Consider the following 26,484-nt stretch of genomic DNA (forward strand, 5'->3'; position numbering starts at 1 on the left):
ATAACTGTTCCTGTGTCACGTCCAAGATACGTAATTCCTAAGCCTATAGTCCTCAATTTAAAGGTTATTTTCTTGTTTCCTTATAAGCCAATTGCAATTTCCAAATTGTAGTTTTATCCACAGTTTTAAAGCAGGAAATTCCGAAAATGAAATCTCAAGTGGAGACTTAACTGCTCTGACAAATTTGATTTGTTATCTTCTGAGCCTGCGGAAGCATAAATTCATAAATAATAATTTTCATCAGTACCAAAAACAAACTTCAATTGACTGATTTTGTTGCAAGTCAGCTACAGAGGACGTTTTGGTCTTAACCGACTGGAAAGAATCCACTGCAGTTTTTTAATTTGCATTCCCTACACATGAACACTGGCTGTTTTTTTCCCAATGCTCTTTTAAGGCTGTCTGTTTTCTTTTTAACGTTCAATTCCACCAACGGTATGTGCATATCTGATTTAGGGCTTGATTTAGCGTTCAAATGTTGGAGTAGCATCATTCTGGATGGCAGAGGACAATAAGTGTGACTGTGCCAATAATTTTAGAGATGACTGCCGGCCCAGCAGTGACTGCTGTACCTTCAATGGAACCAATGTCACAGCAGTTACCTTCAAGAGGCAAAATGTTTGATGGGTGGGTGCCAACAGTTTTGACAGCCCCTCACAAATCTTCCCCCAAAATCTTTTTCTGCCGGGTCATGGGGCCATTATTGTTTTTTTAGTCCCTCAATGTTTGCCTTCCCTGGCGGTGACAGACAGATAAAAACAAAAGCCATCAGACAGCCTGCTCTAAACAGAGCAGGCCATTGGATGGTTTTACTGCGATGGCTCCTACTCTGTTTGCATATGCGTTCTGTCGACTGAGCCAGTAAGGGCTCTGCCAATGGAAAGTAGAGATTAGTGTCTCTAAATGAGGTGTGTGGACTGCGAGTTTATTATCGATCACATATTTAGTTAACTTGCTTAAGGCCTTGGACATCATTAATTTCTTAACTGCATTGATGTTTTGCTAGTTGCTGCACATACACCACAAGCATTTTCTCTCAAGATGATATTGCTACCTTTGCCATACTACTAAAGGTGAGCCAAAGATTAATCAAAGAAACCAGTTTACCATGTTTATCAGACTGTTTTGTCCTTGTGGGAGAACAGTCACAGTTCAGATAAAGACTGTGGTCTAACTTCTGACTTCCACTTTATGTAAGTGGACTAATTTACTCCCAAAATTTACAACACTGTTTTTTCCTTTAATGTTGTAATCTGCTGTCTTTGTCCAATTAGGTAAATTCTATTAAACTAAGACTACAAATCCCAGAGTGTACTGATTGATAAATGAAAATTTAGAATTGAAAACAAAGTATCCCATGGGAAAGTCTGTTAAATTTCTATGTCAATACCAGGTAGCAACCAGGGTGTATTTGTGAAAACTGGCTAAGACCCAGAACTATAGTGGCAAGATAGTGGCCATTAGCAATGACTGAAAATCTTGTTCAGTTCCTGACATCTGTCAAAGTATTTTGTCATGGTCCAAAGTTTAGGCTTGTTGGAGGGAGTCTTACTTTGACTCTTTCCCTAAGAAATCTATCTGCCAAGACACCTTTCAGCATGGTGGAATGATTGGGAGGTCGATTAAGGTCTACCAATAATACTGACAAAGTCTACGGTGATGCAAGGGGGTATAGCCTGCTAGGTTTTCCAAGGGCGTTATTTGGTGAGGGACTGGTCTGTTTATGAGCTGTTAGCCAATACTAACCAGGGTGTGTGGGTGGTGCAGTAAGAACAGATGTGTAACACTGGAAAGATTGTAACTCTCTTTTGCAGGAGGGCACAAAGTAGAGGATGCAGTGTTTTGTCTCGTTACCGCACTTACTTCTATTCCCTCTTCATCATACACAACTGCAATACATGTCCCGCATCACTAGACACTAAACTGTAACAAGCATTAACAAAGTCTGGTCTGGACTTTTTTGCATTTTGAGTCCAGATTAAAACATTGAAAAGGCGTGCAGCACTGAAATATCAAAGCAAAAAAATTGTGTTTCCTGTGTAGAATGTATCTATGAGATAAAGAATTAAATATAAGATGATTTGTTGTACTTTTGAGATGTTGAATAGTCCTTTGCGCATTGCAAAACAAGCGCTCCTTAGAAAGTGGAACGATTAACATGAAGTGAGAGAGAAATGATCTTGTGAGTACAGCCAAAGTTCACTCCATGTATATTTTAAATAAATACTAATAGCAGGTCTTGCAGATTGTTGTGCGTTCAAGCCAGACCTAAAAACGGACTTCAGGTAAGGGCAAGGTTGTGGCCATCCTAGAACAGGAGTGTTTGGTGTAACAATGAAGAACCCCTTACAAAGTAGTCTTTTATATCAGGCTCCAAGATGGCTGCGCTTCCTTGGCTTTGCAGCTCTCTGACCACAGACCCATGTGCTGGGAACAAGAGGCAGTCGTCATGTTGCAGGTAAGGGGCAGCTTAAGAGGCAGCCCACAAACCCTCCACAGCATCCTGCACCATGACCTCGGCTCACACCCCCTCTGAGGCACAATATTACAGGGTCCACCAGTGAAGAGTCTCTTAAAGTGAGCTGACAATGGTGTGAAGTGAGTGGCTTCGATTTGGAGAACAGCAGTGCCTACTCTGATATGGGGGTGTGCTTCCCTATTATGTAGGATGTGGTGGGTGAAGACTCTCAGGATGGAGCTGGACTCCAAAAGTATCTTCCAGGCACTGGATATGGGAGTGGTTTCGATTTGGAGAAAGGTAGCGCTAACTCGGATATGGCGGTGTGTGTCCCTAGTATGTAGGATGTGGTGGGTGAAGACTCTCAGGATGGAGCTGGACTCCAAAAGTATCTTCCCGGCACTGGATAAGGGAGTGATTTCGATTTGGAGAAAGGTAGCGCTAACTCGGATATGGCGGTGTGTCCCCCTAGTATGTAGGGCAGGGGGTGACGCAGCACTAACTGATGGCACATACGCACACTAACCTTCTGCAGTACTGAGCATTTTTATTTCTTGGCAAGATGCCACTGAAAGACTCCAAACAAAGGGGGGCAAGAAAAACTGGCTATTTCACCCCAATGTCTTGATGCTCAGAGTTGAACTAGCCTGCAAGGGTAAACCTTGTGAAAGTAAAAAGGCAACCTCTCATTTAAGAAACTTTGATCATTATTATTATACAGGAGATGTGTGCATTTTGACAGCAAGATGCCTGTATTGGTGAGCAAACCTTATTACACAAATAAAGTTTGTAACACAGAGTACAGGATGAGAAACTTGAATGGTTCCACACTTCAAAACGGCTGTGCACCGCACATTAAATCGAACAAAAGTATACTAAAAATATATATATATATTTTTTTTTATATAATAGTACTAATACTTGACATAATATAACTAATATACATTTAAGTAGTTAAAACACGACATTTAATACAACTCTATTGAAGCAAACAATATTATATCCAATGATTTTTTATTATTAAAATACATGCATAAAACGATATTCTTAACTTGCATATTCCAATCTCCCTCATATTTAGGACTTGGCAATATTGTTGACAGAGTATTGTTGCACCATGGTCATTCAGCGCTGACAGGGCTGCCATTGACTGCGATATCTGTGCTGAGGTGTAGGCTGAGAGAATTCCATGTTTCTTTTTGGGGGTTTCTGATTCTCTCTGCTCAGTGTATTGGCTTTCTCTCTTGCTCGACCAGTCATTCTCAAGATCTTTATTTCCTTCTTCAATCTCTGTGTGCCTTTCCCAATTCTTGTTCCCTCTTCTCTGATTTGCCAGCGTGTCTTCTGTTTGCGTCTCTGTCTGGCTGTTCACATGAGTCCTTTTCTGATTCTCCCAGAGTGTGTAGTTCTCGCTTAGCAGCTAGCATCATTATGGTTAGGATTGGCATTGCTCTATGATGCATTAGCCAAGTCATAATCCAAGAGTACTTAAATTCACAATATTCACCCTCTGCCCGCCATCTCTTTAGGGAGGCAAAGTTTAAGGTATATCTCTTGCAGTCTACAGTTCGCTTGGTCTGATACATGAAGTTTAATACACTGTAGTATGAGGATTCCTTTGCTGCATGTAGTTATTTGAGGATTTTCGATATGCCCCTGTCTCCTAGATTTTATAAGGTGAAAAACATGCGAGTTTCATCTTTTTTGCCCAGACCCTTCAAGGAAATTATCCTTCTTCTTTGAACGTTGCTCCTGCTACCTCACATCAGCTACTCTAATGGCTGCTCAGGCAAGTCAGTCTCTTGGATACGCACAAAGGGCGTTTGCCACTCGCACCCCCATTCTTTGTTTTCTACTTGTATATAAGCACTATGTGTATGAGACCTAGCAGGGCACCACTACCCATTATGGGTCACTTGCACTCAGATGCTGTGAAAGAATGCTGGCAACAGTCACTCGCGGCTTGTATGGGTTACCTCTCCTTGTTGCCGCACTCTGGACCTCAGCATGTTTCAGACGGAGGACTGCCACCAGCTTGGTAAGTCAGGCTGCTCTTTTAACTGAGCCCTATCTGGAACTCCTTCGTATCCACCTCGAGGAGCTGGCCTGCTGCCTTCGCCCCCCTTCGTATCTCCTTTAAGAGTCCCTTTCGGCCCAACTCCTCTCCCTGTAATTCCCCTTCCCAAGAGTGGCATCTGGTGTCCAGGGGATTCACCTGGTGTTCCCCGCATCCTACTTCCAACTCCCTTCTGTGTATTGTATTCTCGAAGAACTGAGAGTGCACGGACTTAGAGTACATACTCAGGCAACAGAGGAGGGCCAACTTCAAATAGGAAGCACAGAATTTGCAGTTTAGGTGCTTTGAACCAGACCGGCCTCTGTGATGGAATTAGCAGAGGAGAGGAGTGCCGGTCCTCCTCTCCCGCCCAACCCCGTGTGGTTAAGCATGTCTGCCATGTCTTTACAGGAGAAAGGGGGGCCAAAACCAGCATCATCTGGCATCACTTCATGAAATAAGCAAAGGTGACACGGCTTGCAAGATTTCAGCTCTTTCCTTGCCGGTGTTCGCCTGCAAGGCATTGGCAAATTGGAAAATTAGCATCTGGATAATTATTATAACACCCAATTTCTAGATTCATTTTGTGTTCCGCAGACATTCAAAGTAGGTGCTATTAATTGCCCAGATAAAAAACGTACCCCGGGGTATCTTTATTTATCTGGTACAATCAAAAACACATGGAGTCAGACAAACTTGGAATAATGGCCAAACTATTGTGAAGATCTATTTTATTTTATTTTCATAGGTGCTTCAAAGCAAATTAGGTAGAATCAGATTCTAACACCACCACGTGGGTAGGAGTACAACTTTTTGAGGAAAGCTGCTGTAGCTTGAGCTAGGCTTCAACTGCCCTCCAAAATACCTACCTGTAATGACCTTCGGCTTCTGAATGTGATTTTCAAAGAGGCAAAGAGGATGCAAGTGGTTGATCCCCATATTGCTGGATTGCCTGCAGAGAAGTGAAGCATGGCAGTATGTTGACTGATCGGTTGCTTCTTTGGAGACATGTTTGTAATCGAGAAAATAGAACCAGAACCGTGAGTCAATGAAACTCAGCTCTGAAAAGACCACAAGGCCCCTACACGAGAAAATATTACAGACCATTCCTCTTCAGTAACTTTAGGCCCCAAGTGTCTCCTTACACAGACAAATCATTTCTCCTCAACAATTCTGTCTCTGAAATGATCCGTTCCAACAAGTGACAGGCTTCCCAGATTCCTGATCTACTGACTCATGCACACGAGCTGCAAGACCTTGATGAAAGTGAAACAATGTGCGATTGGGCTGACCACAGAATGGGGCATGGGAAATTAAATACATGACTTTTTTTACATTTTTATTGGTTTGTCAAAGAAAATGGATACAAAACATTTTCCGAGAAAAACGCCAGAGCAAAGGATATTTTCAGTTTGTCAGTATTGATGTGTCCATTGTAGAGATTCAGGATAAAGTACTCACACTAGAGCAATTAAACAGAGCAAAGACGTGGGATAGAGTTTTCAAAAAGTCAGAAGACAGATCATGGATTCAAAAAGAAAAGAGCACCTCCCTAACCACAAAACCGCCCGAAAAGACTCAACTTTCTACCTACTTGAGTGTCACTTTGGACAGCGGAGTCAAGTGCTACATTTTAGCTTATCACTGACTATAGCGGGTGTAGATGATGTTGCCATAATTCCGGTGAGGGTGCATCTCATGTTTGTTCTAGTTAAGGAACTCTGATTGGTGAAAAAATCAACAATCTAAAGATCTATGAGGCCATTTTAGTGGCGTTTATCTGACCTTGGACATAACCAGTCTTAAAATGTCACTTTATTCTCAGCACTTTATGGAGAGCTTGCACGTAAAGAGGGTTGGCACTCCTGCGTTGTGGGAGGGCAGGGCGGATATACAGACGCGGAGGCTGGATATATTGGCGAATAGGAGTCTCTTTATTAGCTGTTGACACAGATCTAGGTGTTACTACAGGGTCAAAAGTCTCTTCTTCTGGGGTCTTCTCGCTTCCTGAGGGAATAGATGACGATGCCAGCGTTGGTCTGCCCTTTTCGGTTGGGTGACGAGGTTGTTGGGGTGTTTAGGCGTCCGTGGCGTAACTTCACCCGGAGGCTCACTAGAAGGAGAGAAAGAATGAGGCCTGTCAGTGTTCTGGGTCAACAATGTTCAACCGACCCCTACACCCGGTAGTGCTCAGGAGAAACGAAAGGGTAGTGAGGGGTTAAGAACTAGGCGTGGAGGGAAGGGGGAAGGAATAGTCCGTGAGATAGAGTCGGAGGTGGTAGTAGAGCAAATCCTAGGTCAAAACTGTGCTAACGGAAGAGTACGATAACTGGACAGCTGAGGGGCTGATTAAGGCATCTGTGGTGCATGCACGTACTTTCAGGCTTCAATCCCCACTTGTACTCCCTCCCCTCACCCGCATAAAGAAGATACCTCCCACCTCCCTCGACAGTTCCCCAGGTGCGGTGTCACTCACCGGCCCCGCCGTAACTCTCCAGAGTCACGGCACGCTCTCCAGCGTCCTCCGGGGGATACCACCACTCCTCTGACCAGGGTTCTTCGGTCTCCCCCGCTTCCTCGACGTCTGGAACGTTGTCCTGGCTCTCGGCTCGCTGTTCCCGGCTCTGATCCTCGGCGTCCTCCACGCTCGCGCCTTCTTCCGTCTTCAGCTTCGCCTTCCCGCTGGTCCAAGACGCCTCTTCCTGGGACACGTCAGTCCTTATTGGCGTCCCGTATCTTCTTCCGGGTTCGGCTCCTCCTTCTGGCTCCGGACTCCTCTGTGAATAAACAGGAGAGGTTGGTGTTTTCCGATTCCCCAGCTGTGTAGGAGGTCGCTTTTGTCCGGTAGGGAATTCTGGGTGTTGTAGTTCTGGATTATAACGTCTCCAAAGGGGTTCTTTCTCACATGCGTGTTGTTGGATAGTGAGTGTGTGAGATGTCCCACCTGAGAAATCGTGATCATGTTTTAATTGATAGAAGTCTGTCATCATCATCCCTTCATTTCCAAGCTTCAAACACCAATGCCAGACCCTCAGTACGTTCCTATCAGTTACTTCTTTTTCATTTTATACCCATTGTTCTTCTCGCTACCAACGCCTAAAATACCCATTTTCTTATCTCCAGGGCCCTCACTGGATTAAATAATTGCACTTGTGTGTTTTCTTTTTATAACGTAACTTTTTCAAACTTAAGAGAGCGTTCCCCCCTCAAATTCGTGTACCTCCATTTTATTCTCCAATACTCATCCTGCCTGTCGAGCCACATAATGAAGGGAAAGGCAACTACTCAGACAAAGTCAATCGAAACAGCCTTCACGTTTAAATTGGGGCTTTTCAGAATAGTCTTCAATGGGGAAAGTTCCCTTTAAAATCCCCTTTCAAAGCGTGTACTCCAACTATGTTCCAAAAAAAGGATTTAAACAACATTTTGTTGTATTAAACAGACTTCCACTACCAAAGAGTTGAAGAGTGCTTATTTTTTGCCTTTATTTCAAGGTGGTGGGCACTGAGACGATCTGTAGGTCTCTCCTACAGCTTTTGCTGCTTGTTGTTGAAAGATAAGACCAATAGAGTGGGATTTGCATCAGTCCACTGCTCATGATTGGATAGCTTTCTTGTCTATCATTTACGTGCTTCTTGTTCAATGGCTTTCCTTTCTCTTTTTTTTCTGTGAGTCCCCTGGCCCATAGGTTTTTTTTAACATCCTGTTGATTGGATGACTTGTATCCATCCACAACTTGCGTTTAAAGAACTACTTTTTTCTTTACTCACTTCAAGGCAGTGAATGTGTTTCTTGTTCTCTCCAATGAGATGCTTCCCCCATGCTCTCCGTGTGCTGGGCTACCACACCCCAGATCGTACCATGCTTTCCCAGCCCACCCCTTCTCATTCCTCTTGCTTTTGATTATTATTTTAAACACATTTTCAACATCTCCCGCCAAGCCTATCCTCTGCACTGCCAGGTGTTGTATCCCTTTTAGATTGCTTCATTGGAATTGTTATGTTTCATTGTGTGTTCTACATTCTGTATGTGGGAGTTGCCCAGATCATTCTGGCTTTCCAATGTTGGTGGATGTATAAGCTGTTATCAGGCAGTGTATTGTAACTATTGAAGTTATTGTGCCAACTCGTACTTTAACGTTTTGCCAAATCGAACCAAGTAATTCCTGTGAAACGAACCACAACTTGTACACCGTTACTTCGAAAAGTAAGGCAAATGTTTGTTTCGTAAACCATTGTGGAGTCTTTATTTTATTTTCATACCTGCTTCGTATTCCACTGAAGAGTCGGTGCATTTTTTCAACTTCAGCCCGAGTTCCATCGTGGACCGAGGAGCGAGCTTCGAATCCTTCTTTCCTTTGCTAGCATTCTGCATGACGTAACATACATCATCACGCAGAGGTCAAAGCATGATGCGCTAGGACGTAACGTAGCAGCCATTTTTTACCTGCTTCGTATTCCACTGAAGAGTCGGTGCATTTTTTAAACTTCAGCCCGAGTTCCATCGTGGACCGAGGAGCGAGCTTCGAATCCTTCTTTCCTTTGCTAGCATTCTGCATGACGTAACATACATCATCACGCAGAGGTCAAAGCATGATGCGCTAGGACGTAACGTAGCAGCCATTTTGTTTATTTTTTTCTCTCTCTTCTATTTCTGAACGCGACGCTACGATACGCTGTCACAGTTGACAAGACTTCATTTCTGTCTTCATAGCGCTGCTACATACAACGAACGGGTGCATTCAACGAACGGCTGCATTTCTCATCTCTCATCAAACTTATATTTGTTTTTAAAGAAAAAGGAAAGATAAACTTAATAGAAGAAACGAATTTGACCACGGTGACTACTTTTATTTTGTTAGTTTCTTATTTTATCTAGTCTTTGACTGTGGTTTCTTGATGTTCGATTGTCATTTTAAAACTTATTACGTTGTTGTAGTGTGAGAAAATTATCTAAAAATGTCGAATAATATTGTTTCTCCTGCACATTTATTGCCTGTTGCTGGAGATCCTAAGATGGAATGGGACCTGTGGTATCCCACATTTCTAGCCTATGTAGATGTAGTGGAAGAAGATGGATTTTCTCCCAAAAGAAAATTAGCTCTTTTAAAAAATTGTTTAGGAGGTGCAGGTCTCAAGGAATTAGAAAACTTACCTCCTATTGAGGGTGCAGGCGATTTTAATATTTTCGAGGTTGTGGTAAAACAATTAAGTACTAGGTTTGGTAGAACAATTCACACAGTAATGGAGAGATTTAAGTTTTATTCCAGAGCACAGAAAGAGGATGAGTCTATTGAGAACTATGTGGCTGCATTACGTACCTTGGCTGGAACCTGTGCTTTTGAAACAATACATTTTGAACAAGTATTAAGTGATCAAATTATGATGAAAACCAAGAGCAAAAAGATACAGGAACGTTTGTGGATGGGGACAGAATCTACTCTGAATGCTGTATTAAATATCGCTAAAGGCATCGAACATTCAGAACTCTTTGTTAGTGAGATCAGAGGCCAAGATGTTAAGAACAAAGTAGTAATTCCTGAAGTTGCTATAGTAAAGGATGTTCACAATCAAAAAAAGTTTCCCTTTATCCAAACTAAAAAAGGAGTATATTGGAAGGGATAACAAATTCATGGGTAAGAAAACTCAAGTAATTTGTTACAGATGTGGAGGAAATGATCATGTGGGTAACTACAGAGGTTGTCCGACGTGGAATAAAATTTGTATAAAATGCAAGAAGCCGGGTCATTTTAGTAAAATGTGTAGGTCTCCACAAAAAGTAAACTTGTTGACTTATTCTGAGTATGAAAATCCTGAAGAAATTCAGGAAATCAACAGTTTATTATGTGTAGGAGACACTAGATGCAAAGGTTTTCCCAAAGATAAAATTTTGATAAATGGAATAGAGATTTCCATGTTCATAGAGTCATGTGCCTGGTACAGTATAATTGGCAGAAATATTTTAACAAGTACTGGAATTCTTCTAATTTGTTACCACCAGATGTGCAGCCAGGTGGATATACTGGTCAGAAAATTGATCTTGATAGTTTTATGTGGGCTGACATTAAATTTAAAGATAGGAACATAAAAGGCAAGATTTACATTGCAGCTAAAGGTGCTTCTATTCTGGGTTGGCCACATCAACACGAATTGAGCATCAAGCTGGATCCCAATGCTTCTCCACCAGTGTACTTAGTACCTCCTGTGGATGATGAGTTTACAGTCCAAATCAAAAGCAAATTTCCAAACATTTTTACTGATACTCTGGGTGGAATTTGTACATTTTAGACATAAAATTATCTTAAAGGAAGGTGCAACGCCAGTTCGATATAAAGTCAGGAATGTACCTTTAGCATACCGGGACAAATTAAAAGTAATCTTGCCGGATTTGGTGACTAGAGGAATCATAGAACCAACTGAGTCCTCTCCCTGGGTTTCTCCGGTAGTTTTATCTCTTAAGAGCAATGGTGAGCTTCGTCTATGTGTAGATCTCCGCAGTTTGAATAGTGGGATCTGGGTTGATAGGCATCCTTTACCCCATATTCACGAGCTGATTTCAACACTCTCAGGTGCTTGTGTCTTTTCAACCTTAGACTTGGCTAGTGCCTATCACCAGGTGCTACTACATGAGGAATCTAAGTTCCTTACCACATTTATAACACCAGAGGGCATGTTCCAATTTCAACGCATGCCATTTGGCTTAGCCAGTGCGGCGTCAGTCTTTCAAAGACTTATGAAAGAGGTCCTGGATGGTTGTGAAAATGCCATTGCCTTCCAGGATGATATTTTAATCGATGGGAGGAATTTTGAGGATCATGACAAGAATTTAGATAAAGTATTAAAATCTGTACAAGAAAAAGGTTTGACTTTGAAATTTTCCAAATGTAAATTCAGACAGAGCAAGGTAGAATATCTGGGACATGAGATTTCTGCTCAAGGTATTAAACCTACATTTAATCATATCCAGAGCATAGTTAAGGCACCGGCACCCAATAGTAAAGAACAACTTGTATCATTCTTGGGCCTTACTGAATTTTATAGCAAATTTGTGCAAGATTATTCCTCTAAAGTTCATTCACTTAGGTTACTGTTAAAAAAGGATGTCAAATTTGTTTGGAACAATGAGCAACAGTTTGCTTTTGAATTACTAGAAAAATAAATTGCTAATGCTCCTTTTTTAAGACCTTTTGATTTGGATAAAGAATGCATAGTATGTGTTGATGCAAGTAATGTTGGTCTCGGTTCTGTGCTTATGCAAAAGAATATGGGTGAGGAGTACGTAGTTTCCTATGCATCTCGGACTCTTCGTGGTGCGGAATTCAACTATTCCACCATCGAGAAGGAACTTTTAGCTTGCACTTGGGCGGTCGAACATTTTAGGCAATTTCTTTGGGGCACGAAATTTCGTTTGCGAACTGACCATAAGCCTTTGATAAACATGTTAGCTGCTGGTGGTGGTCGAACGTTGACGGCACGTTTGGCACGCTTAGCTGCCAAATTACAAGAATTTCAGTGCATAGTTGAATACGTGCCTAGTCGCTTAAATGTACATGCGGACTGCATGTCTAGATTGCCTTGTATTGATTCATGTGAGATTGCCAATATTTGTCCTGATTTTGATGTTAATGGTGTAAAATGTAACATGTTGTCTAGTGTTATCTCAGAAACAGATTGGAGAGACGCTATGTGCAGGGACGTTAGTTTATCTAATGTAGTAAATTTTTTGCAACAAGGGTGGCCTGAAGAAAGAAAGTTATCGGGTGATGTGTTGGCCTTTTGTAAAGTGAAAGAGGAACTCATGTTTGATCACGGTTTTGTAACTAGAGGAGATAAGATAGTTCCTCCTTGTGACTTAAGATAGTTCCTCCTTGTGACTTGAGAAAAAAAATTATTCTTATGGCCCATGAAGGCCACATGGGAATGTCAAGTACTAAAAGAAGAATCCGCAAATTCTATTGGTGGCCTGGTGTTGATAGAATGGTGGACAAATGGGTCAGTTCATGTTCTCCTTGTGCCAACAGTGACAAGTCTGTTAAGCCATTAGCTGGGAAGATGGATATTTCTCCTATTGAGTTTACTACATGCCCTTGGAAGAAATTAGGAATTGATATTATCGGTCCTCTTGATTTATCAGATAATAAGGCAGTTTTTGTCTTGGTGTTGATTGACTATTTTTCTAAATGGCCTGAGTTGAAAGTGGTGGACAAGATCGGTTCTGCTCAGGTAGTTGAGTTCCTTGATGAAATATTTTGTAGAGAGGGCATCCCGGCTGAGTTAGTGTCTGATAATGGTCCACAGTTTATTAGCAGCGAATTTTCTTCTTTTCTTGATAGGTGTGGTATAGTACACAAAAGAGTGTCTAATTACAATCCTCAAGCCAACGGTCAAACGGAACGCTTTAATAGAGTCATTAAAGAATCCATTCAACTGGCTGTAAAAAGTAATTTAGATTGGAAGAAAACTCTCTGTGCCTCTCTATTGTCTTACCATACTTCTCCTAACTCGGTTACGGGTATATCTCCGTTTGAATTATTGAAAGGTAGGAAACCTGGTTCAAAACTTTTACCTTGGTGGATGAAGATGAAGATTCCTTGTGAGTCTTCTTTTGATCCCTCTAAGATTAGAGAGAAGGTTTTAAAATATCAGGAAAAGGTGAAGGGTTCTTCTGTACGTTTGGGTGATCATAGTTCAAGGATTAAAGTTGGTGATTTTGTGAGAGTCAAGTTTGGAAGAACTTCTGGTTTTAGGTGGAATAAATGGTCTGATCCTTGCAAAGCTATAGAAGTCTTCAGCAAGGCTGTCAGGGTTGATGGTGGAAAAGTGTGGAACTTCAGGAGGGTTTCTTTATGTAGGACAATTGATTCTAAAGCTAGTTCACAATTGTCTTCATCAAACTCTAACAATGATTCTTTTCCGGCTTTGTTGGACACGTTTGGTGGCGATTTACAAAATTCAAAATAAATTACTCTTGGTACAAGATCTGCCTACCTGATTACTTCACCAGGCTCCTCTGTTGCTCCCCAGCTCCTCCGCGTTCGGCACTGTGGCACTCTTGCACCACCCCCTTTTAATAATGTATTTATATATTTTTACTTTTTGGGATGCCTGACAGCTTTAATTTGCTGTTGAGGCACTCCTTTATTACGTGTCTTTGTGCAGATTTTCTCCTGTTTATTAGCTCTATTCTCCATGATGGGCTTCTGCCATACTGGAGCAATACATTTAAAATATCAGAAATGACTTCAGTGCGTTAAGATTTATGGTGACACAGCGCTGCAGCAAGTGGTGTCCTTTTTCTTTTGCTGACGCATCGCCACCATCCTTTTTTATTGCGCTGATGCATGGGCAAAAAGTATTTATATAGCCAAAAGGCCAGCTAATGTCTTTGAAAGGTGAAACCTATTGGCTATGCCGATGCTGGTTTCCTTTACTTTTAGCACTCCCTGTGAGTACATTTGTGTTCTTGCTTGATCCCGGTGTTCCTGCTTGCTGCTTCTCACTTCACATGGCAGCTTCACAATTGCTCTCTATGTCTTGTTCTGCCGATTGAGCGGCACAGGGGGGACATGCAAATACAAAATTATACTGACATCAACAGAGATATGGAATAACACTAACAGCACAAAACTCAACAACAAAAAAATGTAATTAATAAAACATGACAATAAGATTCTGCATGACTACATTGTGCAAACAACTGTGATGAAAATGATAAAAAAAAGAATCTCTTATTAGAATAGGATTCAACGTTGGAGTAGACAGTAAATAGCAACATACCTAGAACATGCCTGATGACATAAAGCAACTTGATATGAGGGATAGGGATCCGTTTAATGTTCAAGAAGTGAGTCCAAAGGAGCGATACAATTTGGGGCTCATGACAATTATGAAGGATAGTATGTTCTTTAGGTGTGGGTTTAATGGGCACATGGCGCTGGAAAGATCTAAACCAAATGTGTAGGAAGTGCTGGTAGATGGGACACTATGCCTAGGTATGCAGAGGAAGAAGAAGGCGAATATAAGGCCATGAGGGAAGGGAAAGCTGAAAAGGTAAGATGTCAAGGAAGAATAATTTATTATGCAGATTTGTGAGATTGGGGAATATCAATGGGGAATACCAAGATATCCCTTTTAAAAAAACTTTGGCAAATCAGAATTCAGTGAGGGCTATGACGAATTCAGAAGTGTGAATATGGCACATGTTTATCAAGAAGAGAAGTTGAAAAAATCCAACATCAGGTTGAAGGATATGGGAAGAAGCAAATAGAAGTGGTTGGCTGCTGTCAAGCAGGAACTGAATCCAAGGGGATTCGAATTTATTCCATGGTATATGGGGAGAAGGATGATGAATGTTTGCTAGGAAGGCCACAACAGCAACAAATAGGCACAAACATTGACGTGAATCATCCTCATCAGGTACTTAGATTAGAAGATGGAGCTACTTAGGATGTGAAAGAAAAGGTATCCTGAAGTTTTCAATTGTGAAATATGGTTATTAAAGGTGTTCAGGCACTAGATTATACTTCATGGAGGTTTCTGTCCCAGTGATTCCTAAAGTCATCCTGGTACCATTGGCTCTAGGAGTAAAGCAAACATGGAAATGAGGTAGATTGTGCAAAGAATGGATTATTGAACAAAAAGAGGTGCAGTGGTTTGCCCATATTCTCAATTCAAGCATTCCTTCAATCACTTTTTTGTATACTTCTGTTCAACAGGTATGCACACAATTGTTTCCCATGCTCACTGTGCCCAAACTGCACCAAACTGATGATCCCCGATCAGGGTGAAACTGATCTTGCATTGCTTGTGTTCCAGTTCAGGGAGGGACTGGCCTGGCAGTTGGGGCTGGACTATTACTATTGGAGCAGTGTCAAGACTGATTTGCACATGGCTAGGTCTAAACTGAGGTGTCATGGTATGCAAGATAACGATGGACTGGGATACGGCCTGAGTAATTACTAGTGGCTGATATTAATTCAAGCATTCCATCCATCACTATTCTGTATACATCTGTGTGATGCCCTAAGTGCAACGTGTATGCCCATACGTGTGTCCCGTGCTTACTGCGCCACAGGAACCAAATTTGCACCTGACTGAGGAGCCCCTATCGGGGCAGAAAAGGTTGTGGGTTGTTATTGTTCTGGTTCAGGGAAGACCTGGCCTGGCAGTTCGGGATGGACTGTTCCTATTGGAGCAGAGGCAAGACTGATTTGCATATGGCTAGGTCATAACTCAGGTGGCATAGTTTACAAAATAACACTGTACTAGTATGCGGCCCCAAGTAATTATCAGTTGTTGAGATTAATTCAAGCATTCCCCACTATACTCAGTGCTATAAATGGGCCCGTGCTCACTGGTACTGAATACCGGCACTTACGATTTTTGTTTGCCGTCAGTCCCGACACTTCTCTGTAGCCAGGGAGCGTACCAGTACCATGATCCACAGCAAGCGCAGGTTAGGTTTCTCGACCAGTGCAGGGCAGATGCCGCTCTGCTTCCGAGGAGCTTGTAATGAACCCAGCCGTGAAGTTGCCTTTTGCAGAGCTGCAGCTCCCATTTGAATGTCCCCAAACTGCAGGAGTTTGAAAGGGCTTTGTGTCACGCTGTGATTAACAGGACGGGATCTCTAGAAAGACCCTGCATTGTCAATCAGATGCGCAGCGACATGTCGGTGAAGGTTCCATAATGGCTTTCATTATGTGTAATGAGTTAATCTGTTTTTGTGAAATAAACATTTCTTGTGTGCTTTAATATGTGCTGCAATTAGTACAAAAGTCATTATGTATGATAATATCTTGCCCTTAGCCCCGCCAACTTGCCACACCTCTATTTTATTGAGTACCTGCACTTATTTTTCCCCATTTAAATCACTGACTATACTTCAGGCTGATTATCATAGTACGGAGAGTTGGGGGCGGGATTAGGATGTGTATTTACATTAGGGACCTCAATCAAAACATCTGGATGGATCAGAAAACCTCATCAAAAGAAATGAGGGAACTGTGTAGGAGGAACAGTGTTCAGCAAACATTTGCTCATCTGCTTACTACCTGATCATGCTTGAGGAGAGTTCTTAGCCTTAGACATAACAATGTGTGACATGCCATTACTTCTGAAGGGGCATATTGGTTTTGCTGCATGCTTTTCTAATTGGTGTTACAAATGCAAAAAGAACAATTGATGGACAGAATGCAGAACAATGTCATACATTCACCCAAGTACAGAGATCTGGGCATAAATCCATTGTTTGTTTGCTCACCATGCCATTCCAGTTTGGACCCAGCCAATCAGCAAATCAGTCTTGACACTGTGCCCAATGGGAACAGTCCAGCCCGAACTGCCAAGCCAGGTCCTCCCTGGACTGGAAACAAGCAACCTAGGACCGGTTTCGGGCTTTCAGCTTACCGTTTTTTTGCTCACCATGCATTCCAGTTTGGACCAAGCCATTGTGTGTCTTTTGCTTTCTAACTGGTGTAAGCAGTATTTTAAAGGGCTATGCACTGACTATTGGGAAAGGTCAAAAAGGTCACCTGCTCCCACAATGATTTTCTAATGTAGGGGAAAGCCCGGAATAAACATGACTGGGGGATTAAATGAGGTTCTACACATTTTGAAAACGAATTATCTCACAATTACAGGGTATACATAGAAGGTAGTGGTTGATTACTTAGTTCATTACACTGACAGTGAGGATGTTAGTTTGGTCAAGGTCTTCAGGACATCTCCACTGCAAGTAATAGAGAGCAACACAGTTCATTATACACGAAGTTAATTGCACATTTTGAGTATAAGACCTGCAACATGTAGGCATTGCTATAAAAGATGCACCGTGTGAGTCAAGTACATAATATGAAGAAGTTTTTTTACGGTTAGAGAGGGCTTTCTATGAAAATCGGGCTCACCTAATGAATTGATGCTGTCTTAAGTATGGGTCTCTTTAGCAGACATTCTATCAAAATGCCTATGTCCTACATGTAATGCATCTTTATCCCAGAGAGTAGATCGCTGTGACTAGAAAAAAGCATGATTGGGACTCCCTTCTGAAGAAACAGACAGGGGACTTGAATATTCTTAGCATTTATCAACCTATCTCACTCCTCCCATTTTCAGTGAAAATACTAGAAATATGTGTAAACTCCATTCTAGTAAGCCATCTTGAGAGCAATGAGCTACTGGATCCAGCTCAGTCAGATTTCGGCCCATGCCTGGATAGAGACTGCATTGGTATCTGTTCTAGATGTTCTGATAATGGCAGCTGACAGGGGCTACATTATGACCCAAAACTGTTATTGGACACAACACAGAACTCTGCTAACCTAGATTTAGGTTACCGCTATTATGCACTTCTCAAAAGTGGTTGGACTTGGCATACAATCAGGGCCGGTTCTAGGATTTTTAGGGCCCGGGGTGCAGGGGAATGTGCGAGGCCCCTCCAATTTACATACATAAGTGACACATTTAGGGCTCTGAAAGCTGCTTTGTGCAGACTCCTCCTGGCCAGCAGCTCCTCCTCTCAGACACTTACAAGCACCTCTTTTACAGCTCTTATTGGGCAGAAGGTGTGAGAATTGTTTGTGGACTGAAAGTTAAAACTGTGGGGGGGGGGTGCTAAAGTACTGGACAACGGGCCTCACGCAGTCTCTCTGAATGGGCGGCCGGGCAGGAGCCTAATTGCAGGGCAAGCCTGCAAAATGTGTCTCCTTGCAACTGGGACAAGAGGAAGTGTCTGCCTCCCCTCACATCCCTAAGAGGCCCAGGGAGGGGGGTCCATCCAATGGGTCCAATTGCAAGGAGACGTCTTTCTTTCAATTGGATCGACATGGGTACAAGAGGACCTGTGGGGTGTTTAACTGGTGGGGGCCCATGCTGGTGGGCTGAGTGCGAGGCCCTGGGCTGCTGCTCACTCTGCCCATGCCTAGCACCGGCCCTGCATACAATGATCTGTGCAGCAGGTTTTTTTCTCCGCAATATATTTTAAAATTAAAATGTAGCCTCTTTGTGACATTCATATAATCTAGCACGTCCTTGTTGCCATTTATTTGAGCAGATTGTTTTTAACATAACTGTAAAAGTTGACAGTCCGAATCTACTTTTCAAGTTACAACCCTCCTGACTCCACCCCTATTCCTCTGCCATAACTGTCTCCCAGGGCTTTAAGTGGGCCGGGTCTCAAGGGGTCTGAGCACCGGCAGTTTTTTAAAGGGGGCCTCGAAACGGGTCTCTATCGGGCTCTGTTTTGAGCCCTGGCACAGGCGATCCGTTTTTTTTTCAGGATTGCAGTGGCAGCAAATTGCTGTCACTGCAGTCCGGAAAAAAGTTTCAGGGCACAAATCAGCCCGATATAGACCCGTTTGGTGACAGCAAACACATCGATGTGCGCTGCCCACACTGCTCCCTTCTCACCAGTGGAGAAGTTACGGCATGACGTGATGCCAGGTGAGCGATGTAGGGAAATGGAAATCCTTTAAAGAGTCATTTTCTTTATGAATTTCCCTTCTCTTCTTGAAACTCTCAAGATTGTCGTGGTGTCACCAGGGCTTCAAGTGGAAGCTTTTTCAGTATTATATATAACAAGCCATAGTTTCAGCTTATTTATCTTATGCAACTAATAACCATTGACAAAGCCAATAGTCCTTACTTGTTGTAGGTATGATGTTACTTGTTGTATCACATATCTGGATGCAATGAAAGAAACAGCAAAATACCAGGCGGGCGGCACACTAAGCTAAGCACATAAGTGTTTTAAAGCCACGCCCCTAATTACACTGGCCACGCCCCTTTGAGAGCACCCCCAGTTTTTTCATTCCACTTAAAGCCCTGCTGTCTCCCCAATTTCTGGGCTCCCGGAGTAAATGCTTCCCAATTACACCACTGATACCAAAACAAGGTCAATCATCGCTCAATCTCACATTCTGGGGACCTTGTCCGCGCGGCCGCCTACTTTCCCCTCCCCCTCTCATAATAGAAGGCTGCAACTACGAACTACTACTACTCTGACTGCTCTGTGACTAACTCACCTCAGACTGACCTCCAGACAGCCAAACCCGCGCCAAAGGGGGCGGCAACCATCGACCGGAAAGAGGGGGCTCGTACTAGGCACGTGCAGCCTCCACAGCCAATCAGCACTCCCAAATTCCGTGTAGCGCACTATGATTGGCTCAAATGTTCCCAAAGCTCCAATCCTAGGTCACCTTACACATTAGCAGTACCTCCTACTCAGTCCACTCATAGACGCTCACAGAGTATGTTCAGTCATGGAATTGTTGTGTTATTCGACCCGGAAGATTCCATGCCAAAGATGACATCCGTAACGAGATCAACAATGGGACACGGACATTAGGTTGACTCGGGGGGAGAGCCGTGTAAGTAGCGAACAGGCGGTCAACTGAATCAGGAAGACTGCATTTAATGAGATTGTTAGCTTGGTAAAGTAGCCATTTCTGCCAGGGTTAAGGCCAGCCAGAACACTGCTTTGTAAGTAGTGGACTGAACACGTTCCCCAGAGTGCTTAAAATTAAGGAATTAGGAGAATTTGAAGAATGCTCGCACAAATGTTCGAGTCTGGCGGGATTCTCAAACATCTTGTGATTCTTGGCAGTCACTTAATATCCCAGTGCCTGAAATGAATGTCTCCGCCTGTAATGCAACTGAAAGCGCTCTGATACTTTCGGGTAGAGTTCGTATTAAAACCTGCAAAAAAAAAAAAAATGGCGACCTGCGTTTTCTATGTAGAGTGCCTTTGCAGCCAGTCTTTCATTAGTGCATGTATTATTTGTAGAATGAACAGCTTTGTTTCGATGAGATAACTGACAAGTCCCTTTGGAAGTGGTGTTTTAGTATAATGGTCTTTATGGACAGGGTCTCATTTCTAAGATGCTTGTGTGATCCTCTAGGTGGGTGGATTGGTGTCTGGAACCTCTCCGCATGACTGAAGGGGTTCTCAACGGCGGGTCGCACTCCCATACGAATGGACACTTTTCTCGTTCCTTTCTGTGGTTGTCCCTCTTCTCTGTGGCTGTTCTTGAAGAAGCAATGGCCTCCGATTTGGGAGGATGAAAACTTTGACACAGAAAAGCGCCATGAAGCGTGCCAGATATCAAAGTCACCATTAGCCTTTAGGCTGCGTTGAGCATAGGATCAGTCTAATGAAGTGGTCATCAATCTTTTTAAACTTCCCCGGTGAAAAAATAAAATTAATTGCCCCTCCTTCACAATTATTCTATTAAGTTGACAGTGTTTAAATATGTCTGGTCAGGCAGGCCTTACTAACATGTAAAAGTATCCACAGTGTGACTATAAAACATGGGGTGACTATTAGAAATGGGGGTGGGGTTTTGAAGAATATTTGGAGCCATTTACTTTATATGTCGAGCCTGGGCAGCGCATCTGCTGCTCTGCAAGGTATGCGGTATTAAGGTAAGGATGTGAAGCTCCGCCCACACTCTGCTGAGTTTTTAGGTCTCGCCTGTCGATGCGCATGCGCTTCGAGCAAGCGAGACTATAGGGGCTCATCCAGACTTTATCTAACTTGCAAGGAATCGTGGCGATTCCTTGCAGTGCCCGTGACTTTTAAGCTCAATGCGCATGTGCATTGAGCTTAAAAGCGCGTGCACATGCCCCCAGCCGCCTGCCTTGCCTACTCTCTCTCACAGCCTCCCCCAGCTCCGCCCCCTCACTACTTGATTGCACGGCCGCTAGGCCGTGCCTCCCCTACTCTCCTCCCCCCTCCTCCTCTCCTCCCCTGCCTGCCTGCCGCTAGGCCGTGCCTCCCCTACTCTCCTCCCCCCTCCTCCTCCTACTGCCGTGTCGCACCTCTCCCCTCTCCGCCCCCTCCCCTGCCAGCCGTGTTACGGTGAAAGGCTTGTATTCTCTCCCTGCTCGTCATTTCTAGCATGTTTCCGTCCCCACCGCCATATGTTCACCTCCTCTCCCCCCTCTCCATCCGCCCTTCTCATCTCTTTCTGGCCTCACCTCGCACCTTATTTTCTTCAGGACAGTCTGGATGCTTCACAGCTCCTCTGGCCTCCCTGCCCCCTCCCCCCATTTGCTCCCGAGCCGCATTTCTCCGCCCCCCCCTAATCACAGCAATGCCAAGAGCTTGTTGTTTACAGGAATCCTCTCTACAAACCAGCACATTTATTGCAGCCAAAGCAAGTATCTTTACTTTCCAGGAGGTTCGTAATGTTCATGTTTGTAATCGTACTCCTTGCTCTACTGAAAATACTTGACGGCAGAGAGCAAAACAAACTGGACTCCAGGAATTTTACAATTCCTAAAGCGGACTTCATTTACTTATTTATTTAATGCGCTTTTATATAGCGCAAACATTACCCGAAGGTGTCCTTCCCCTCCCTTGTTCCTCCCCTCCTTCCCGCGTGCACCATGCAGTCCTTCCGCGGCTCACTTCTTTCCCCACATTTCTACCTGGGCTGCTTCTAATCCTGTGACCACCCTCTCCACTTTGCTGTCTCTTACTCCACGTGGCCTGTCTCTTTTCACTTGTTCTCTGACTGCCTTTGTCCCAGTGCCTCCTGATGCACACCACCACACACGTCACTCTCTTGACCTCTCTGCGCAGTCTCTCGTGCTCCTTCACTCCTTCCGCTATGCCACTTCCCCTCACCATTCCATTGCACCTACTCCTCCCCCCCTCCTCCTCTCCTCGCCTGCCGCTAGGCCGTGCCTCCCCTACTCTCCTCCCCCCTCCTCCTCCTACTGCCGTGTCGCACCTCTCCCCTCTCCGCCCCCTCCCCTGCCAGCCGTGTTACGGTGAAAGGCTTGTATTCTCTCCCTGCTCGTCATTTCTAGCATGTTTCCGTCCCCACCGCCATATGTTCACCTCCTCTCCCCCCTCTCCATCCGCCCTTCTCATCTCTTTCTGGCCTCACCTCGCACCTTATTTTCTTCAGGACAGTCTGGATGCTTCACAGCTCCTCTGGCCTCCCTGCCCCCTCCCCCCATTTGCTCCCGAGCCGCATTTCTCCGCCCCCCCCAAATCACAGCAATGCCAAGAGCTTGTTGTTTACAGGAATCCTCTCTACAAACCAGCACATTTATTGCAGCCAAAGCAAGTATCTTTACTTTCCAGGAGGTTCGTAATGTTCATGTTTGTAATCGTACTCCTTGCTCTACTGAAAATACTTGACGGCAGAGAGCAAAACAAACTGGACTCCAGGAATTTTACAATTCCTAAAGCGGACTTCATTTACTTATTTATTTAATGCGCTTTTATATAGCGCAAACATTACCCGAAGGTGTCCTTCCCCTCCCTTGTTCCTCCCCTCCTTCCCGCGTGCACCATGCAGTCCTTCCGCGGCTCACTTCTTTCCCCACATTTCTACCTGGGCTGCTTCTAATCCTGTGACCACCCTCTCCACTTTGCTGTCTCTTACTCCACGTGGCCTGTCTCTTTTCACTTGTTCTCTGACTGCCTTTGTCCCAGTGCCTCCTGATGCACACCACCACACACGTCACTCTCTTGACCTCTCTGCGCAGTCTCTCGTGCTCCTTCACTCCTTCCGCTATGCCACTTCCCCTCACCATTCCATTGCACCTACTCCTCTACCCCCCCCCCCCGCCCCCAATCTCTGGCTACGCCTCACTTCTTCCACATCATTATTTCCCCAGCCCTCCCTTTGCTCCCTCTCACCATCTGTAAGCATCTTCAGGTGCATTCTTTGCATGCCCTGTCCTCACTCTCCTCGTGTACCCTCTAGAGCAGCACTCTCTTTTATAATGTTCTCTCATCCATTTTCTTCACATCACTTCTCTTTGCCTCCCATTTCTTACAATATTCCACCCTAGAGTCCTCACCCGTCACTCTTTCTTTCCTACCCTTCTTACGCATCCACATTTCATTCTTGTCTCTCTTCCCTCTGCTTCTCCTTTCTCTTCTCCCCTCCACTATTCCCTCAGAATCTTTTTCCCTCCTCCTTCCTATGCTCGCTCCCTCACCCTTCTCCCGCCCTCCATGCCCTTCACTTCTCCAGCCTCCTTCCCATCCTCTCATCCTTATCTCATTGTTTTCGTCCCCTCCGCCATCGTCTCTTCTATATCTCGTTATCTTCTCCACTCTTGCCTCATTTTCTTTATTTTCTCTCCCTATGCTTATCCGTCCTCATCTCCTTCTGTTCTCCCCACCCCTCTTTCTCATCTTACGATGTTCTTTCCTCGCCTTGCAGCGTCCTACTTCCCCTCTTCCTGCGTAAACCCCTTCTCTTCCCCACATCTGTTTTATTCTCTCCCTGCTCGTCATTTCTAGCATGTTTCCGTTCCCACCGCCATATGTTCACCTCCTCTCTCCCCTCTCCATCCGCCCTTCTCATCTCTTTCTGGCCTCACCTCGACCTCGCACCTTATTTTCTTCAGGACAGTCTGGATGCTTCACAGCTCCTCTGGCCTCCCTGCCCCCTCCCCCCTGATCTCTTTCTTGCTCCTCTCCTCTCCAGCCTCCTTTTCCTCTATAGTCTCTTTCCACTCCCATCTCTTTTGAGTCTGTCTCTTCCACCTACATCCTCGCCCTTATCTCATCCACCCTCCTTTCACCACCTTCCATCCTTTTCTCCTGGTCCTTCTATCCAACTCTTTATCCTCTCACCCCCATCTCTTTCCTGCCCACTCCCCATGCTTCTCCATTTCTTCTATTTTTTGTGCCTTCTTCTCCTCTGATTGTACTCGTTTTTCGTGCCTTCTGCTCCTCTGAAGGCACTCATTTTCTTGCCTTCTGCTCCCCTGATTGCACTCGTTTTTTTCTTGCCTTCGGCTCCCCCACTCCATCCATCCATCCATCCATCCCCCCCACTCCATCCATCCATCCCCCCCATTTCATCCACCCCCCCACTCCATCCATCCCACTCCACCCATCCATCCCACTCCATCCATCCACCCCCCACTCCATCCATCATCCATCCATCCCCCCACTCCATCCATCCATCCCCCCACTCTATCCATCCATCCCCCCACTCTATCCATCCATCCATCCATCCATCCCCCCACTCCATCCATCGATCCCCCCACTCCACTCTATCCATCCATCCCCCCACTCTATCCATCCATCCATCCATCCATCCCCCCACTCCATCCATCCATCCCCCCACTCCATCTATCCATCCCACTCCATCCATCCATCCCCCACTCCATCCATCCATCCACCCCCCCCACTCCATCCATCCATCCACCCCCCCACTCCATCCATCCATCCATCCCCCCACTCCAACCATCCATCATCCATCCCACTCCATCCATCCATCCATCCATCCATCCCACTCCATCCATCCATCCCACTCCATCCATCCATCCCACTCTATCCATCCATCTATCCACCCCACTCCATCCATCCATCCATCCCCCCAATCCATCCATCCATCCATCCCCCCACTCCATCCATCCATCCCCCCACTCCATCCATCCATCTCACTCCATCCATCCATCCCCCCACTCCATCCATCCATCCATCCCACCCCATCCATCCATCCACCCCACTCCATCCATCCATCCATCCCACTCCATCCATCCATCCCCCCCACTCCATCCATCCATCTCACTCCATCCATCCATCCATCCCCCCACTCCATCCATCCATCCATCCATCCCCCCACTCCATCCATCCATACCCCCACTCCATCCATCCATACCCCCACTCCATCCATCCATCCCCCCACTCCATCCATCCATCCCCCGACTCCATCCATCCCTCCCCGCCCCACACTCCATCCCTCCCCCGCCCCACACTCCATCCCTCCCCCGCCCCACACTCCATCCCTCCCCCGCCCCACACCCCATCCCTCCCCCGCCCCACACTCCATCCCTCCCCCGCCCCACACTCCATCCCTCCCCCGCCCCACACTCCATCCCTCCCCTGCCCCACACTCCTTCCCTCCCCCGCCCCACACTGCATCCCTCGCCCACACTCCATCCCTCACCCACTATGCGCTACCACAGCATCACTGAACGCCACAGCATCACTCGTCGCCGCCACAACATCATTCAGAGCCACCACAGCATCAATCTGTGCAACCATTCAACAACAACTGATTCAAATATGTTCTCTCAATGTTTCAAACTTTATTACAAATGTCACAAAAAAATGTTAATATTTCACTTCTGTTCTTGTATTTTCATCACAATAAAATACACTAAACATAATCTTCCAAAAAGTTATTTGCAAAAGTTTAAGCTATTGCAATTAGAAATGACAATAACTTTTATTTAAGTATTAAATATTGGAAAAAATACAACCCATTGTTATTTTTAATATTAATACATCTAAGTCATGTAAATACAACACATATTGCATTACAAATGCTATAGGTGTCACGTTTGCAAAAGTTAACACTATTGGCATTGTAAATGACAAAGTTATTAATTTCGTTATTTTCAAAACAAAAACATAAATAAAAAATTTGTCATTTACAATACTAATACCCCTAACTTTACTAATGCGAGCCCTATTGCATTGCAAACGTATTATTTATAACATTTTTAAAAGATTGTGATTTGTCAGATCAATACATGTAAGACAGGGGAAAACTAAACATGTACCTTTACTAATGCCATAGATGTAACATTTGCTAAATGTATAGCTATTGGCATTTCAAATAACAAAATTAATACTTTTATAATTTGTAAAACATAAACAAAAATTAAAAAATATTTACATTTACCACACCAAAATCTTAAACTTTTCTATTGCGAGACCTATTGCATTTTCAATGCTTGTTTTCATTGGCTTGTGTCATTCTAAACTGCGGCTTTTCAGTAGTCAATAGGCTTAGTAGTTCCTCCTTAGTACCACCTTTTCCCATTTTGTAACCTCCCATGAGAACACCCCCTGTTAGGTGTGTTGTTGCTCGGTAGGCTTTAATTACAGCCTCTGAGCACTATTTTCACAAAGAGCTTTGTCCTGCCTGCTCTTGCCGGCAGGAAAAGGCAGGACACGCTGTGTCCTAACGAATTTGCAATGCAATAGGTTT

General features: G+C 44.4%; 1 protein-coding gene and 1 long non-coding RNA gene across 4 annotated transcripts in view; one reads left to right on the plus strand and one right to left on the minus strand.

Annotated features, from left to right (window-relative positions):
• Positions 1-26,484, plus strand: part of PIGQ (phosphatidylinositol glycan anchor biosynthesis class Q) — a 196,970-nt gene that overhangs the window by 65,727 nt on the left and 104,759 nt on the right. The window contains exon 1 of one of the 3 annotated variants that reach the window (XM_078663063.1): positions 19,726-19,875. The exons of the other annotated variants lie outside the window; for them this stretch is intronic. The gene's annotated coding sequence lies outside the window, so the exon portion shown is untranslated. Of the gene's footprint in view, positions 1-19,725; positions 19,876-26,484 lie in introns of those variants that run through there. 3 annotated transcript variants of the gene reach the window in all.
• LOC144784340 (uncharacterized) lies at positions 5,833-19,579 on the minus strand. The gene is made up of 3 exons (XR_013601629.1): positions 19,531-19,579; positions 6,991-7,291; positions 5,833-6,627 (listed from the first exon to the last, which is right to left on the minus strand). It is a non-coding gene; the product is annotated as an uncharacterized LOC144784340 (long non-coding RNA).

This window comes from Lissotriton helveticus, chromosome 10 (assembly GCF_964261635.1).
Source record: "Lissotriton helveticus chromosome 10, aLisHel1.1, whole genome shotgun sequence".
In the NCBI taxonomy this organism is placed as follows: domain Eukaryota; kingdom Metazoa; phylum Chordata; class Amphibia; order Caudata; family Salamandridae; genus Lissotriton; species Lissotriton helveticus.